This window comes from Triticum aestivum, chromosome 4A (genome assembly GCF_018294505.1).
Source record: "Triticum aestivum cultivar Chinese Spring chromosome 4A, IWGSC CS RefSeq v2.1, whole genome shotgun sequence".
Taxonomy (NCBI): Eukaryota; Viridiplantae; Streptophyta; class Magnoliopsida; order Poales; family Poaceae; genus Triticum; species Triticum aestivum.
Window position 1 is genome coordinate 651062743 of NC_057803.1, and position 16120 is coordinate 651078862.

At 41.8% G+C, this 16120-nt stretch overlaps 1 long non-coding RNA gene across 2 annotated transcripts; it reads left to right on the forward strand.

Annotated features, from left to right (window-relative positions):
• Window positions 1–7463: 7463 nt before the first annotated feature.
• On the forward strand, window positions 7464–12663 carry LOC123087883 (uncharacterized). Of its 2 annotated transcripts, XR_006441557.1 has the most exons (4): window positions 7464–7543; window positions 8006–8594; window positions 9181–12104; window positions 12186–12663. It is a non-coding gene; the product is annotated as an uncharacterized lncRNA (long non-coding RNA). The 2 variants fall into 2 exon arrangements; XR_006441556.1 differs by having other exon boundaries at window positions 7465–8594.
• Window positions 12664–16120: the final 3457 nt, after the last annotated feature.

Consider the following 16120-nt stretch of genomic DNA (forward strand, 5'->3'; position numbering starts at 1 on the left):
TCCGGTTCAAAAGATAGCAGTACTATTGATGCCAGTGGTGGTGATTAAATCCGGATGGAATATTTGTTTCTTGCAGGACTTTGAATACCCATATGAGCACCTCCGAAAGACTGAGCCGGCATATCATCTTGAGATTTACGAAGTCACCGTAGGCGCCTCGTCGTCGACGGGAACGTCTCCTCCCACTGAAAGCGCATCGCCGGAAATCCTGAAATAAATACAGGAATAATGCGAGCACCAGGATTTGAACCCTGGTGGGTTGAGGATACCACTGTCCACCTAACCAACTCAACCACAGGTTGATTCGCCGTGCCAGCACAGTTTTGAGGTTAATTTTGCATTGCGTTTTGAAAAAGGGTTATTATGTGTTCTCTTTCTGACTCGTTATGCCACAGTAGGAAGGAAAAGAAATGCATTGTCACTTCTCATTACTGGGTCCGCCAGGAGGGCCAATCATCTCCTTTTGTGGGAGACAACAGTGTCTTTAATCAATCGTTCAGAGGCTGGCTGGTTCGACGTTGCGGCCGGCCCAGCAGGCCTGACCCCCTTAAATTTGTTCGCCCTAAGTTTTCTCGTGCAGGGTAGTACAACACAAATGAACTTACCATCGCCGACAATTTCGGCATCCGCCATAGCCACGAACAAGTAGGTCGAGCCCTCGGGGTAGGACTCTGATTCGGCTTCCTCGTGGCATCTACCGTTCATTCAAACTGAGCAAGTGGAACTAATATCCCCCATCATCCTCGCCATCGCAGCCGCATCGATGACAACTGTAGTAGGCACATGAAAGGTGCGGATGTCGTGGGCGGACATGGCGTAGGAGAACAACTCGTTGCCGCAGTCGATGATTACATGGAGGAAGAGGTGCGGCGGAGGGCAAAGCTGAGAAGGGAGCGCCAGTTTGGGTGATTTCTCCAGATTGATTAAATCGGCACTTACCAAATAGTTCATTCTTTTAATTATGGTGGTCGATAAAAACCGGGTGGACTGCGGTTTGGTGAGAGGAAATAGAAAGAAAATTGTGGGGTAGAGGGTAGAAAAAAAGATCGTTGCTACGACTGGCCAGAATCATTTGCCTTTGAAAACGGATCATTCAGTGTTCTTGTTTTGCGCTAGAAAGGGAAAGAAAATACCCCTCCATTGTTGTGTCACCTTTTTATTACTGGGCCAGGAGCACTAATGCTTAATAGGCTTTCTGGTTCGATGTTTCGGCCCGTGCAAGCCTGACCCTTAACCCTGCAAACCATATTAGTAGATTTTACTCAAAAGAAATGCAAACCTGATTAGATTAATTATAAACTAGTAAAATGCCCGTGCGTTGCCACGGGCAATAATACGTCTACAAATTTTAGATGTGTCCATCTAATTGAATGACAAAGTTTAGTTGAGGATTATCTAACTCAATGTTGAGATGAAGTAGCGTACATCTGCACTGAGTTGTATTTAAAAAGAGCACACACATTTCTTTTCATTTAGCATATAACTATCCACTTCACATGAAATATTTGAAGTAAGCTTGCAAAAAATAGCATTGTTCATATTTAGATTAAAAGAATAAGAACTGTAATAACGTATTGATACAGAGTAAACAAAGCTATTTCACAATGTTGTAATAAAATTACACATATGCTTCTCCGACTAAAAAAGTTTATCCCAATTCTCTTCACCAAATCACGCACGAATTGTGGAATATTTTCTACGCATTCATTGTCCTTGTACGACAGCAAGTGTACCAACACCTGATTCTGTAGGTCATAATCGTCCTGCACGTGCATTATGCTGTCATGCAAGGCTTACATCTAAAAGGACACATGAATGGTGAATGTAGAGTACTCACCGGGACAACTGGTAATCCATGTTCATGATCATGCCACACGCGCATAAAGTTTAAAACTAAAAACCCAAACAGATTGCTGGATAGGAGTAAATGTTTTTAGCAATATGATAGATGAAAATGGGGTAGTGCGAGCAGCCTAGCTTTATTATTTCCTTCCCTTCCTCTGAACTCGGGATTTTCTTGCTGCATGTGACGCGCGGCCTTAACTGCCCTGCAGTCTCGGCGATTATCTTCCCTACATAGGGCAATCCCCGCGATTATCTTCCCTACATAAACGTGATTGCTTCCCTCTGATTTATTTACCGATTGGCTAGCGCCATTATCGCATGCAAAAATATCGGGAGCAAGAAAATGGCCAGAGATGTCGCTCTGTTTTATTGCATCGTATACTTTTACTCTGAGTGGAAACATCCCATCCGGCGACAAATTTGGCGGGTCTATGGCGGATAAGACGGAATCACAAAGCAGTCCACTTTTTGAGTCTTTTGATATTCGTTTTGCAAGAAGGACAACAAATGTTGATACTCATGACTATGCGTGAGTGGCGCAGAAGCACGTTGGCTGGACCATAGCCCTCATTTTATTCTGCATAGTCTACAAGCTGATAATAAGATGAATGAAATTCGGAGAGGCCGTCTCTCTTTACAAAAATAAAAATAAAGCTGATTGTAAGAACATTATCTTGGTTTGAATGAAGTGCACATTTTTTTTTACTAAAAAAAGTTAAAGCCAGATACACCCTACATTTATGAATTATCTAAAAACCTAATGCACATAATAACTTGTAATGTAAAGTATATTTACAAGTCGCATCTGGGCCTCAAATACGATGCACAAATGATTCATCATCATTTCAGCAAACTACCTTGGATAGTATATACATCAACTACATTGAAAGTATTATTTTGATTTTACATATCAGAAAAGAGTGAAGAGAATAAAATCTCGAATTAGTGAGATGTCAAGAAGCTTGCAGGTAGGTGATTTGCTTGGACATGAACCATCTTCCTCTACTTGAGAGAAAACATATCAAAAGACAAGCAGAATTTTCACTTCAGTTCTGGTATTCATGCACTCAAGAATTTACACTTCATTATCTAATTTTATCGTGAAATAAAAATATAGCCATATAGATAATAAAAAATAGAGTGGAAATATAACTGCCAAATTTCTGCTGATCCAGTCATTATCTTCAAGAGGAACCATATTTTCCTTGTTGCAAGAAGTGTCTTCTTGTTCTAACCATGGCACGTCAGGTATAGTTGCTTAGAAACATGGAACAACGAAATTGCTATATTTGCAAGTAATAATATGCCTACTATTAAGCACCTTTTAACAACTGACGTATCTTGACTTGATTGTGTCTCTTGGGAATGAACCAATAGTCGAGCTTTTTTTGTTGTTGATAGGCTTCACGACGCTTTTTAAGTAGCTCATCTTTTTGCTCTGCATCCATCTGCGCATATCGTTCCCTAGCACGTTGCCGCTTGCGCTCTTTCGCATCTATAGGTTCCCCTCCATTATTAATATCGATGACACCTAAAAAACAGAATAATAATTTAGTTATTTCTTGTGCATCAGATTGTACAAATTCACAGCATTAGATCATTAAATATTACTTTGGTTCATAGAGTTTGACATGTCTTTGAAGGGAGTACGATCACTCGATCACGTCGGAGACTTCATCTGCAAGGAAGATAGTATCAAAAAAAGTTTCTGTTACGTGGCCACCGTGGTAAGATTGTAGAGTGCACGCTTATTCTACCTCATTCCAATTCATATTCGACTTATGCACTCCTGTTTATTATACCACGAATTAAAATCACTAATGATGATGATTTAAAATTTATTCATGCAAGTATGCTAGTTGTCCAATGTCTACAGTGAAATTCAGTTGACATTACCTCAAGAGCATAAATTATAATTTGTTGATGCAAATTAAAATGATACATATTTTATATCCATAAAATTAATAGCACGTGGTACCACAAGTATCTTGCATTCTCTTGAGTCACAACATTTCATCAGACTATTTTTTTAGGACCGTTTACCATACATTAGATATTGTCCACATGAGAAAATATAATATAAGAAATGAAGGCATCGTTGTACAAGAGAAAAACACAGCGTAGTATAACATTTGGCCCACCCACGAGGACTAATCTGGTCAACGGCCTATTACATCAAGTGCTACCATCCATCCATTCTAAATTGGCCCAACTTGGGCCTGCCAGCACCGCTGTGCCACTATGCACACCGTCCGATCCTCTGGACGGCACAGATCAACAACACGATCGCAAAATCAGCACCGGTGGAAACCCTACCCAAAATATCCTCCAATTTTCGCCGTCATTCACGGAAAGGAAGGAGATAGCGGCTGCGTCGGCGCCGAATTCCTTGCCGGCGTAACCGCGCCGGCAATTCGCGATGCTCGACGGCGATGTCGCGTCCGGCGTCGATCTATCCCGCTGTGCTCGTTGAGGATGTGGTGCCGCCGTCCTTGAAGGCGGACGTCCTGGCCATGGTGGTGGGGGCTGCGTGGGCCGTTGCCATTGATGGCAGGCTGCGCGCGCTACGGTGACGGCGGGCCGGGAGACGGCGTCCGCGCGGAAGACGGAGGCTGAGCGGTCTCTGTGTGCTGGAGTTTGCTCCGGCGGCGTGGAGAGGAGCTGCAGCCGGCGCATCGCAAAGGGATGGAGGCCCCCTTCTCCCAGCCAGTCACCGATTATATGTGGGTACGTGTATTTCTGCAACCTCACGTATTAGTCTGAAGCATACTATTCTATTATGCTCGAAGCCCAAATAGTAAACATGATGCGCTTTGCATAGAGTCGATGCTCACAAACATGGGGCTAATTATACATGGTAAACATGAATAAACTATAGGTCTTACGGAACCAAATTAGATAGGAGTCTGCGTGTGTTTATCTTAGCGGCGTGGCATCCGGGTTGATAGTCGAGCTGGTTGAATTGGAGGCGTGGAAATATCAGCAGGAAACCAATGCCACGAAGAGTGCGTGAGGTTCGTATGCCAAGCAGACTTATATGCAACCATGGATAGGAAAGTGATCCCGTATTAATTAATTAGAGTTAATGGGCATTATTACACAAGGAATTAGTGTGGAAACAAAAAAATGGAAAGAACATAGATATAGCAGTTGATCCCGGACAGACTCACATCTGTCATTGATTTCTTTCATCCAGCTGGATTTATAATGATGACAACACGTACTATAAAATAGATCCTTGTGAAGTTGTTTTAGAGGCGACGAACACTAAGTGGCTGTGCGAACATAACGACATTTGAACATCATTATAGAGCATCGAAGTGAATTTTGCATCAGACTTGAACCCTCCTCATTCGTTGAACGTGAACATGGCTCATTCGTTGAACAATCAAGCTGGCCCGGTTGAGCATCTCCTAGTGCCGCACGGCAGGCTGCCAGCTTGTGGGACTGCTGGTTGTCTGGTTGGAAGACAAGCTGGCTCATGTATGTCGTTTTCAAGAACCCTACAAAATAGGTTTAATAAAACAACATACAATTCATATTTTTATATAAGATGGTCATGTTAAACATTCTTCGATTACACAAGCACTCACGTTGTGCTCTGTTGACCTCAAGCAGTGTGGCACCTAAAGTCCAGAGCCCCTGCTTTGCTAGTCCCCACCTCATCAAGTGGCGTGATACATGCTGCTCCCAGACACGTAGGTAGATAAACTCCCTCCTGATTGAGCAATAAAATGTTAGCCCACTGCCAATAAAATGTACTAAACATTAAGTAGAGTTCTTACCGAGTGTTCATTAGGACCACATGTCGGTATGGCGTGGTACGGTCGTCTGACATGTGTAACATTATTTTGCTGACATGCATCACTATGCCAATGACATCTGGGAAAAAATGATGTGAATTTGTTAAGAAAGTCTGGCTGAACTACATGTCAGCAAAATTCATAGTGAGACTCATGGTTTAGAATGCAAGGACGTATATTGACTGATCTGACTATTTTCATTTTCATTGGCGCCAAGTAAACCATGGTGATAGGAAAAAGGAAGTGATTGAAAGAAGGAAGGAGATTGATCAACGTTTGATTGAAAGAAGGAAGAAGATTTATCATCGTCATGAATGAATTGATTGCCATGCATGAATTGATTGCGTTTCGATTGATTGTTGATTGATTCCGCTTGGTTGCCTTATGTGAATTATTTCTTTACCAAAGATAGAGTCGATTGGAGGGAGAAAAGAAAATCGGCAGAAGGAGAAAATCGGTGGGGAGAAAACCGGTGTCGGGAGAAAAAAAATCGCTGGAGGGGAGGGGGGATCGTACGAAGGGGTTGGACGAAGAGGGGGAACGTAAGAGGGGAAACGGAACCTTACGTTTCTTTTAGGTAGTCTCTACGGTTTTCTTTTCGTCCCACCATTTTTGTCCCACCATTTTCGTCCGGTTTTTTTCGCTGGTTTTTTTCGACGGTTTTCTCGTCCCTTCCCCGCATGTAGCAAAAAAACAGCCAGCGAGGCTCCCCTCGATCTATGTATTCTATCCTACCATCTCTCAAGGACGCCCCAGCCCCCAATACGATCTGCCGCCGAGATATGAGTCGATCCGCCGCCGCTGGCCAGGCTCTCCACGATGTGCGCGCCAGGGCGCCGCTCCCGCTCTCGAGCATAGCAGCAGCGGCGGAGCCCCGCCGCCGGCGAGCTCTCTCTGGCGGAGGAGGGCGGGGGCGAGCTCGCCGTCTCCCTCGCGCTCAAGAATCTCTTCTCCCACGCCGTCGCCCGCTTCACGGCCTACTTCGGCCTCATGCTCCTGCATCGACCGGCTCTTCGGCGCGGAGGACGTCCATCAGGCGGCGGGCGAGATCTCCGGCCGGGATGGGCCACTGCCTCCACCATCACCGCCTCTTCGTTGCCGCCGCCGCCGACATGTGCGAGGGATGCCTGTCTTCTTCAAAGAACGAGATGAATGAAGGATGCAGAGGAGACAGGCTCCATGGCGTGTTCCTGCTGTAAAGCTCTCGACCTCTCGTACAGGTACACGTTTCTTCTTCACGCGAGTTTGAAAACACACATACTACCGCGAGCCCGAGATCCATCCACTCAGTTATGGATCCATCAGGTACAAGCCACTAGCCACCAGGTAATAGAGATTTCCCCTCTGATTTAGTTGGATTGGGGGAGGCTAGAGAGGCTTTCTTGTTGTTGTGTTTTCTGCGTGAGAGAGCAGAGAGAACTGAGAGATCACATGGATCCAGTGTACAAATGAGCTTTTGGTGTGGGGGTGGTGGTGGTGGTTGAGGTAGCAGGGAGAGGATGGTCACTAGATGGAAGAGTGCAGCGAATGTTGCTTGCTACTGCTACTGCATGTGCTACTGTGTTATTTTGTAATATTTCTGAACTGTTAGCGATATTGCCGCAGTGAGATGAGCTTATTTTGTAATATATGGTCTTTTCCAGTGCATTGCAAAACTAACTAATAGTTTATGATCTGACACCCTGGTAACCTCATGATTGGGTGGTGCATGCAGGGCACACCTCCGAGCTAGCCGATGCTTAGTATACCGGTGTTCTGCTGCATCCGGTGCGACCTCAAAGAATACCTTCGTCTAGCTGGCCGTTGAGCACCTGGGGTGTAAGCAGTTCAACTACACGATGAAGTGAGTAAAGGGGTTAAGACGGTTGCGTTGTGCGTGCGCTGCTTGCTTGCTGGTGAGTGTCGCCTCTGTGACTAGGTGTTCTTTGTTATCTATGCCCTCTATAGTTTAAGGTGTTTGTTCTTTTATGCAATGCTCGCTCGCCCAAAGTATGTACGATCTTTACCATAGTACATTAGCTAGCTATAGGAGATGACATCTTTGTGCTTTTCTTCTTCCTGAACACGCATATGGATGTTTGTGCATTGGAACGACATGTCTTTCGGATCAACTGTTCCCTGCTCTGACTTCGCCTTTTAATTTGACTGAATATCTACTTACGCTCTCCAAGATTGTTCCTGTGAGTTTCTTTAAAACCTATTTGTGCACCTAGCTAGATCATACAGTTGTTAATGTATGGAGTTTTTTATTGGGTCTGTTTATCTCAGGGCTCTGACGCGCCGATTTCGTTTAGACAATTTTTAGAGCCAGTATTTACTCCAGGGAATACTCTTTATATTGTTCAATCTCGGTGTAGGTCTAATTTCTCGGAAACAGTTTCAGTCAATGCTGGGCCGAAACCTCTTAAACTCGTTAAGTAGTGTTCTTGGAGAGTTGAAATCTCATTTCATTGATGATGTATTGCGCTGCCTGTTGGTTAAGATGAAGCAAGGAGAAAACCATTGACGATGTATTGTGATGCATGTTTCAGTCAACTTGTTGGACAACTGTACACGTATGTGTTTTTTCAAGCCCACTGATTTTAGCCTCTCCGTCTCCTTCAAGCCGGTGAGTAATTAATTGGTTAACTGAACATACTATTTGAGAAGGGACAAGGGAAGAAACCTCAACTATTCCCCTTAGTTCATGTTGTCTCTAAAATTTACAATTGTATATGTAGTGCTACCTGAATTAAATTCTGGCAACTAAGCTCATGCAGTGCTTAAGATTAAATGGGATATAATGGAAATGCAGATGAGAAGTTCAGGGATATTCCTGGGAGTGCCTATTATGTGGCTCCGGAGGTGCTGAAGCGGATATATGGAGCCGATAATTGCATATGGAGTGCTGGAGTTATACTCTACATTCTGCTGTCTGGCATTCCTCCTTTTTGGGCAGCAGGGCAGGTGCGTTCTCTGGCTGGTTATGTCAATCAATTTTGGGGCTGTGATGGATGCAAAGACTGGAAGGTGAATATAGTTATCCTACAGGAACCCTCCCTTGGTTTTAATTACCTGAGAATGAGTAAGGTCTATTTGATGTTGTTCTTCAAGGTTCTATTCATTTCTCATTTGATCCCTGGCCATCAATTTCTAACGGGGATAAAGAATTACTCCCTCCGTTCCTAAATATAAGACCTTTTAAATATTTTAATATGGACCACATACGAAGCAAAATGAGTGAATCTACACAATAAAAATGTCTATATACATCCATATATAGTCCCTATTGAATTATCTAAAATAGCTTATATTTAGAAACGGAGGGAGTACAACAAACGGGAGAATCAGACATAACTCTGTTATGTGAGTAGAGAACGTGAGTGCATATGCTTATTGGGGTCGGTCAACATGGTTCAGTTGGCATAACAAGCTCCAACGGACACAACTTTTCATGAATTGAATTGGTTGAATGCCCTTAGTAAGTTCTCGATAGAATTACCTCTTCTTACAAGGATGAGAAACTTAAGTGTTTTTCATTTATTTTGTGCAGATCCTCCTGTGAAGCATAAATTTCATTGTATCCAAGGAGATATCAAATGCTGAAAACATGGGACTCAAAATGTATAGAGAGTCGGAGACACTGCTAAACTGTTATTTATGGGTGTCTACCAAATTCACTATCAACCACTGTTGTAGGACCGGCGGCATGTTAAAATTTATTTTGGTTTTATTAGTCCATGTAGAGATGCTATGCTCAGCTATTGATTTGACACTTGTGATATCCAATTATGGCTTGTATGTTGCTCGAAGATGCTCACAAGTCTGGTTGGGAATGTTAACCTTACTCTTAGGGACCATTATTTGAAACAATACTCTGTCTACTACTCCCTCCCATGATATAGCTTAAAAAATGTTCTTATATTATGGGACGGCGGGAGTATATGCTAAGTTGTGTACTGATGTATAGATATCTGATTTTGTTCATTTTGCATTAGGTTGGGAGGACATAGACTAAGAGCTATATATGATGATTCTACAAAAGATAATGTACCGGAAGACATGAGAACTTTTAGTATGCTACAGTGTAAAAATATTTGGAATATGGTATGGTTTGTCGGACCGGAACCAAAGCAAGAACGAGAAGGAGCTTAAGTAGGGCCATGTCGGGGTGTCGCCACAATAGGAAATTGTCGCTGGTGCTAGATACCAGGGGAACCAAAAAAATCTTTTTTCTACAAAGGTAACGAACTTTTTGGGTCTAGAGGGACCAAGATGAGCAGGCCATCAACATCCTATTCCTGCTTATCTTTGTTTTCTTTGTATCTGTATTATTAATCTTGGTTTCAACTGGCGTGTTAAGTGCAATCTTCCGGGTGCAATCCTCAAATATAGGATGTCGTACTAACCTTAATTCAACATCTGGAATGGCTTATGATGGCATGGGGTTCCATCATTTCGGCTGCTTGCGGCGGGGAGTGTGGCCGGTGCTTGCGGCAGCAGCGAAGCAGCGTGCGTGAGCGCAGTGTAGGCAGTGGCCAAAGGCTCATCGGCCGCTGCGAGTACGCCGTTGGCACCAGGTTCATGACATTGTAAAAAAAAAATCTTGATTCAATATTCTTTCGTCATTATTCCTCTTTCATGTTCTTGATCCTTGAAGATACTTGCTAGATTTCTAGCTGATATTTTTTTGGTAGTATAAGCTCGATGTATATGGCCTGAATATGACCTGATTCAGAGTACATTGTGTTCTGAAGCTTTTTACTGTATGGTTCTCTCTTGAAAGAATTCAAGCCATTGTTCAATGGGAGAGAACAGTTGTAATCCTGAAATAAATGTCGTACCTATTCAACAGCTGACACAATTGCCAGTGAGATCATTATTTTCCTTTTTTTCAGGTTTTCAACATCACAAATTTCATACTAATGGATTGGAGCTACCAAAATATCTATTGAGGTAAAATCACTATATACATATTGTATTCCCCCATTGCGTCAGGCGACACACATCTGTTGCAAAGAAATAGGCATCACCTACGTGCTTGCTTTTGTTCGTTTCTAGCCGGCAAGAATCCATTGAGTCTTCCTCTATGTGTGCAACCTTGCCAGCATGGGAATCAATCAAGGTAGGGGCAGCCAACGTCAAGTATGTGCAGTTTTGCCGGGATCCAATCTATTGACTCCTTCAGCCAGCTTTGCACTATGTGCACGACGTCCATGCTCGAAAGCACTTTGCAAGTGGACCATGCACGGCTCCACCGGCCTTGCGTCAACAATTCAAATCCTTATCTTATACTTTCTTTGTCTGAAAAAGCTTGTCCCAAGCTTGTCCCTTAAATGAATGTATCTAGCACTAACTTGGTGCTAGATACATTCATTTGAGGGACAAGCTTTTTCGGACGGAGGGAGTACTACTAGATAGACACGTACTATTTTTATGCAATTCTTAATTTATAGAAGCAGAAGAACTGATTATGTGAATTGAATATATAATCCCATGTGTAGGTGCTATCCAAGTGTTGTGATTATTTAGCACACATAACTTGCAGGGAGATAACTCTATAGTATGAAGACTTTAAAATACGAGTGCGTGTCGTTGGTGTTTTTGAAACCATCTTCCATCACGTCTAATATTTTTGTATTTCATAATAGTAATTGTTCAGCCTTTGACTGACATATGGATGATATTTGTAATATATATCTTTCTTCCATATGACGGTAACATTATGATGAAGGTGGAACCATAGAGAGATGTGTATTTTTAATTGAGATGTTTTCAGGAGTACCTTTGTGAAGCTGATATATCTTTCTTTTACAAGATATGTTGCACTTGCTTCATCTACATAGGCTGTCTGGAATGCCATGAGGCCGGGATTGGTGTAGGAAATCTTCAAAGCTATTATATTGGTCTCAAGAAACTTGCAATACATCAATGCGTTATTATTTTTAATTTTTTTGCTGACACCACAGCTACCACCTCTTCACTAAATGACAGAGGTTGCCAGCAACTGCACATGGAAAGATTTAATGTTATATTATGTCTACTAATCAATAAGGAGGGAGATCAAATTACTGCTCTCAAATATTCACCTGATTGATTTTGAAAAGAGGGTTAAAAAATGGTGTTATGAATGAAGATGGATGGGGTTGAGGGCTGGGAGAAAGATGTTGCATTGCAAGAAGAAGTTGGTTAAGAAGACTGACGATTATGAGAATGAAGGACACAAACTTTTGAATTAGACCAATTGTTTGATCGATCATTTTTGTTCTCTTGAAAACGATATATGGTCAATTTTAGTATTCTGATGTGATTGAAGAATATAGGAGGGACAAAGAGATGTGCTATTGCCAGGACAGTTATGACTCTCTATTAAGGTATTCAGATATGATTCTCTATGGTCATGCTTCTCCTATTCACCTGGAAGTTTATTGATGGGAGGGAAGCCACTTCTGCTCTGATGATTTCTTGGAAGTTCAGGTTAAAACACTTTCGCTCTTAAAGTCTGTTTATCAATTCTTTGGATAACCTATTTAATGATTGGTTTTGATTTTCATACAGCTAGGTGAATTTACAATACAAGTCAGATTATTTGCGAGAGAATTTCATTCCCTAGAATCATTGTCATTCTTGTTACCTACAAGGTACTTGAAGAAAATGCCCGAGACATATTTTAAGGAGTATAATTCAGCACTAAGGCTATTATTACAACGCTGGAATCTTTGTTGTGGTAGTTATGTCTCCAAATGCGTCGATCCCTATCGGCTACTGAAGTAAACTTATTTATTTTTTCTGTGTCGATTTCTATTGGCTTACTGATAGCTTATTTATTCTTTTCGAATTTTAATTCCTTGATCTTTGCCTCTGCCCATCTCCATATCACACAGAAGGTGCTCAGTGCAATGCATCATGTAGTGATTCCATGATAGGAATTAGGAACTGCTCATCATTTGAATGTTTCTACAATTTTTCTGCTTGTTAGAACATGTTTGATGTACTTACACATTAACAAAAATGACCTGTAACATTCATGAAAATATTTGGGTTTAGTCATCTACTTTTTTACTGTTTATTTACTCATGAAGATAGCAGATGTTCCTGTTTTTAAATATAGTTATCTGTGCTTCCAGTTGGTAGAGATCAAAGTATTAACTCGCCGATGTAGGGAAAAAGAGCTCTTTTATAGACACTACTAGCAGTGGATACAGGGTGAGCCTTTTTGAAATTGTTTGGGGGGGCTTGGGGGGCACGGCTGGGCCATTTTTTGCCCTTTTTGCATCGCCGGCAGAGAAAAAAGGCTCCTCGGGGGGCGGCTGGAGATGCTCTAAGTATACAATAGCATATTTGACAGATGAGCATTGGAAACTCTTCTAAATCTGTGTTTAGCATTTAACAATGAAATATGTAATTTAATCAATAGACTCACTTCAGTTGCCATGCTAACTGAAAATCTATAAGTCAAATGATGCGACTATTAAGTGGAAGTTACTTATATTTTTTCTTACGTCACTTGAGAAGTTTCTTTTTAGCAAGCTTATTTAAGTGCAGCCGAAGTGTACTATGTTTTTTAGACGATCTCCATGTTTTCTATTGAGATTAGAGAGCGGCTGAAGTAGTGATGGGACTACACCACTTTTAGGTTCTGAAGGCAAAGCTTCTTACAGAGTTAGTCACATTTGTCAGTTCTGTGAGTAGAAGAAATCTTGATAGCTTGTTGCTTCTGCTTAGTGTGCTTGGTGTATAAATTGATTGCTTGCTGCAAATGTTGTTTAGCGTCCTATTTCATGGTAGCTGCGGATGCTATATATTTGGTGATTTTGTTGCCGGTATTTGGAGTGCTAGGAGAGTTTCTAAACTACTGTCATGGCATTATAGATAGGATAGTGAACCAATGTGACATATGTATAACATTTCATGCGAGATTCTTTGCAACAAACAGCATGAGCGAGCGGTCCATATATTATTTTCATCAAGCCGTACAATTTTTTGGTTAGGATAGAAAGGTTGTTGATTGCTTCAAGAGTTAATAACGAGGGACCTAGCGAGAAATGTCCTGTTAAGACGGGAATCCGAGCGGTAAGTGGAATGTCCGACAAGAAAGGTAAGTGTGCGTCATGGGGTGGGGTTTTCGTGTTGGGACCGCATGTTGGGATAATATATGGGTTGGATTTGTGTGTGTGTGTGTGTGGGGGGGGGGGGGGGGGGGTCCGGACTATCCAGACGGTTAAATTTTGTGGAGCTTGCTTAATGTCCTAACATGCTCGGATGTATGAGGAATAAGATTTGACCTTGGATATGACCATTTGTGTGATTTATTTGTATGCATTGTAGCCCGTAGCAACGCACGGGTGTACTACTAATAGAGATAGTACCACACTGCTGGCTGAGCACGACGTGCACCTGCATATATACGTACCACCAACCGTCCGTCACAGCTGCCGGGCGTGGTGGCGCACGCTTGTAACTCCAGCCTCGGAGGGCTAAAGGAGTTGGCATGGGTGTTTGTTCGGTGGGCCTGAGTGACATACATCTTAGGGTTATTTCACTCAACAAAATATTTCATCAGAAAATTATAAAAAGAAAAGGCAGTAATGGACGAAGCATTGGCCCGTAACCCCTTGCTCTCGTTCATGGAACATGGCGCTAACGTACGTCTGTTCCACGGGCAGGCCGTCGAAGACGGCCTTGTGCTGCTGGGTTCTACTCCTCCAGCCGGAGCCCAGTTGGACTTTGCTCGCCGAACTTAACTGCCCCCAATGCCAACTCCTTTTTCCAATTTTCTTTATTATTACTCCATCCCATAATATAACAACATTTCCGACATGAGTGTTGTGTAAAAAACGTTTTTATATTATGGGATGGAGGGAGTATTTTTTTTCCTTTACAGATTTCGAATGCACTATATGCGAAAACTACTGTCATGCCCGCACATTTCTGCGGCGGATTTTTTCTTTGAGGTTTGATAAATGGGTCCTTATGTGTTCTCATTATGCTATAGTGGAAAAAAAATATGTTGCAGTTGTAATCCCCATTCAGGGTACTCATTTTGCACGCCTTTCATGCGGTGTTATCCGCCTTTATGAATCATTGCTATACTAGTATCATGCATTGGGGCTTCATGTTTTTCTACTATTATTTGAGGGGGGTTTCCCACTATTTCATCTACCCATATATAATTGTATTGTATATATAGCCACTTTTAGATCGGAAAGGAACCATTGGTCCATGGGTGTATATACACCCTACACGGATTTTTTTAGTAATTACATCAAAAAATTTGAAAATATTTTTGAAATAAACTTTACTTTCCATTGTACTTGAATAAGAATTCCACAAAAAGAAATACACATGTTGACTTCTTTAAAAAAATCGACCAAAATAGTTTAGTCCGAGGTAAAGTTTTATATATGGGTAGTCCTGTTTTGGCTACCGGAAATGTTCGCGGCCATGTCGGTATTGTACTGGAGGCACCGAAGGGATTTCGGGGGTCCACTAAGGGGGTTCTGTGATGCCCAGATAATCAAGCTACAATAACCTCTGCTAATGACGCCACGTCACCTCCGTCACTGTCGCTAATCTCGCATTAGTTCAAAACAATTCGAATTCAAATTTGAATTTTTGGCAAACAACAAAAGCTTTCAAATATCAAAACTAAAATGTTCGGAGTGTGGCAAATATTGCACAACTAATTATGGCTGTGAACCAACATCTTTGCGAAGTGGTTTAATGCCCTTAACTAATTAAAACAGGGGCTAAAAGCAATTATTAAATGTCTTTAATAATAAAACAAATACAAATCTATTTTATTGTAGTGTTAAACTTTTGTGGCAGTGGCCTAATTATTACTACTAATCTAGATGCTAAAAATTATTTTTTACAAAACTAAAATAAATAAATAAAATGAAACTAAAAGGAAAATAGAAATCTTTCCCTAATAATAATAAAACACGGATTGACTCCATGGGTTCACCGTCACAATACGCTTTCTTCTCATGTCATAATACGCTTTTACGATTTGTATAGATAAAATCATAACATAAACTAGGTGGTACTAATTTGGGGGCCGTCATCTACGTTTCGTCCGTCAACTGTCCCTGCGTGGGTTGCAGTTTTTGATTTTCGTGGTGGGCCAAGTTGGGCCAAGCTGCGCATAAAAAATAGTTGCTAATGGTTTGGGGTTTCAAACACACGATCTTTCTTTCCGTATGACGATACTGATTACCTACAGAATTAAATATAGTCCCACATCGTCCCTTTGCATTAAAGAGCATCAATTTATGTAGGTCTGAGTTATACAAGAAAACAAGCAGGCTCGAAAATAAAGAAAACAGGCTGAGATGTGGGCCTCGGTGGTGTATGGATGCGTGTGATAGAAAGAACAAAGAACAGGGGCTCGTGGGGAAGTGAAGAGGAGGAACAGGAACATGGGGAAGTGAAGAGAAGAGGAGAGAAGCAGGAACATGCTTGGCTTTGGCGCCATGGATGGAAGAAGAACG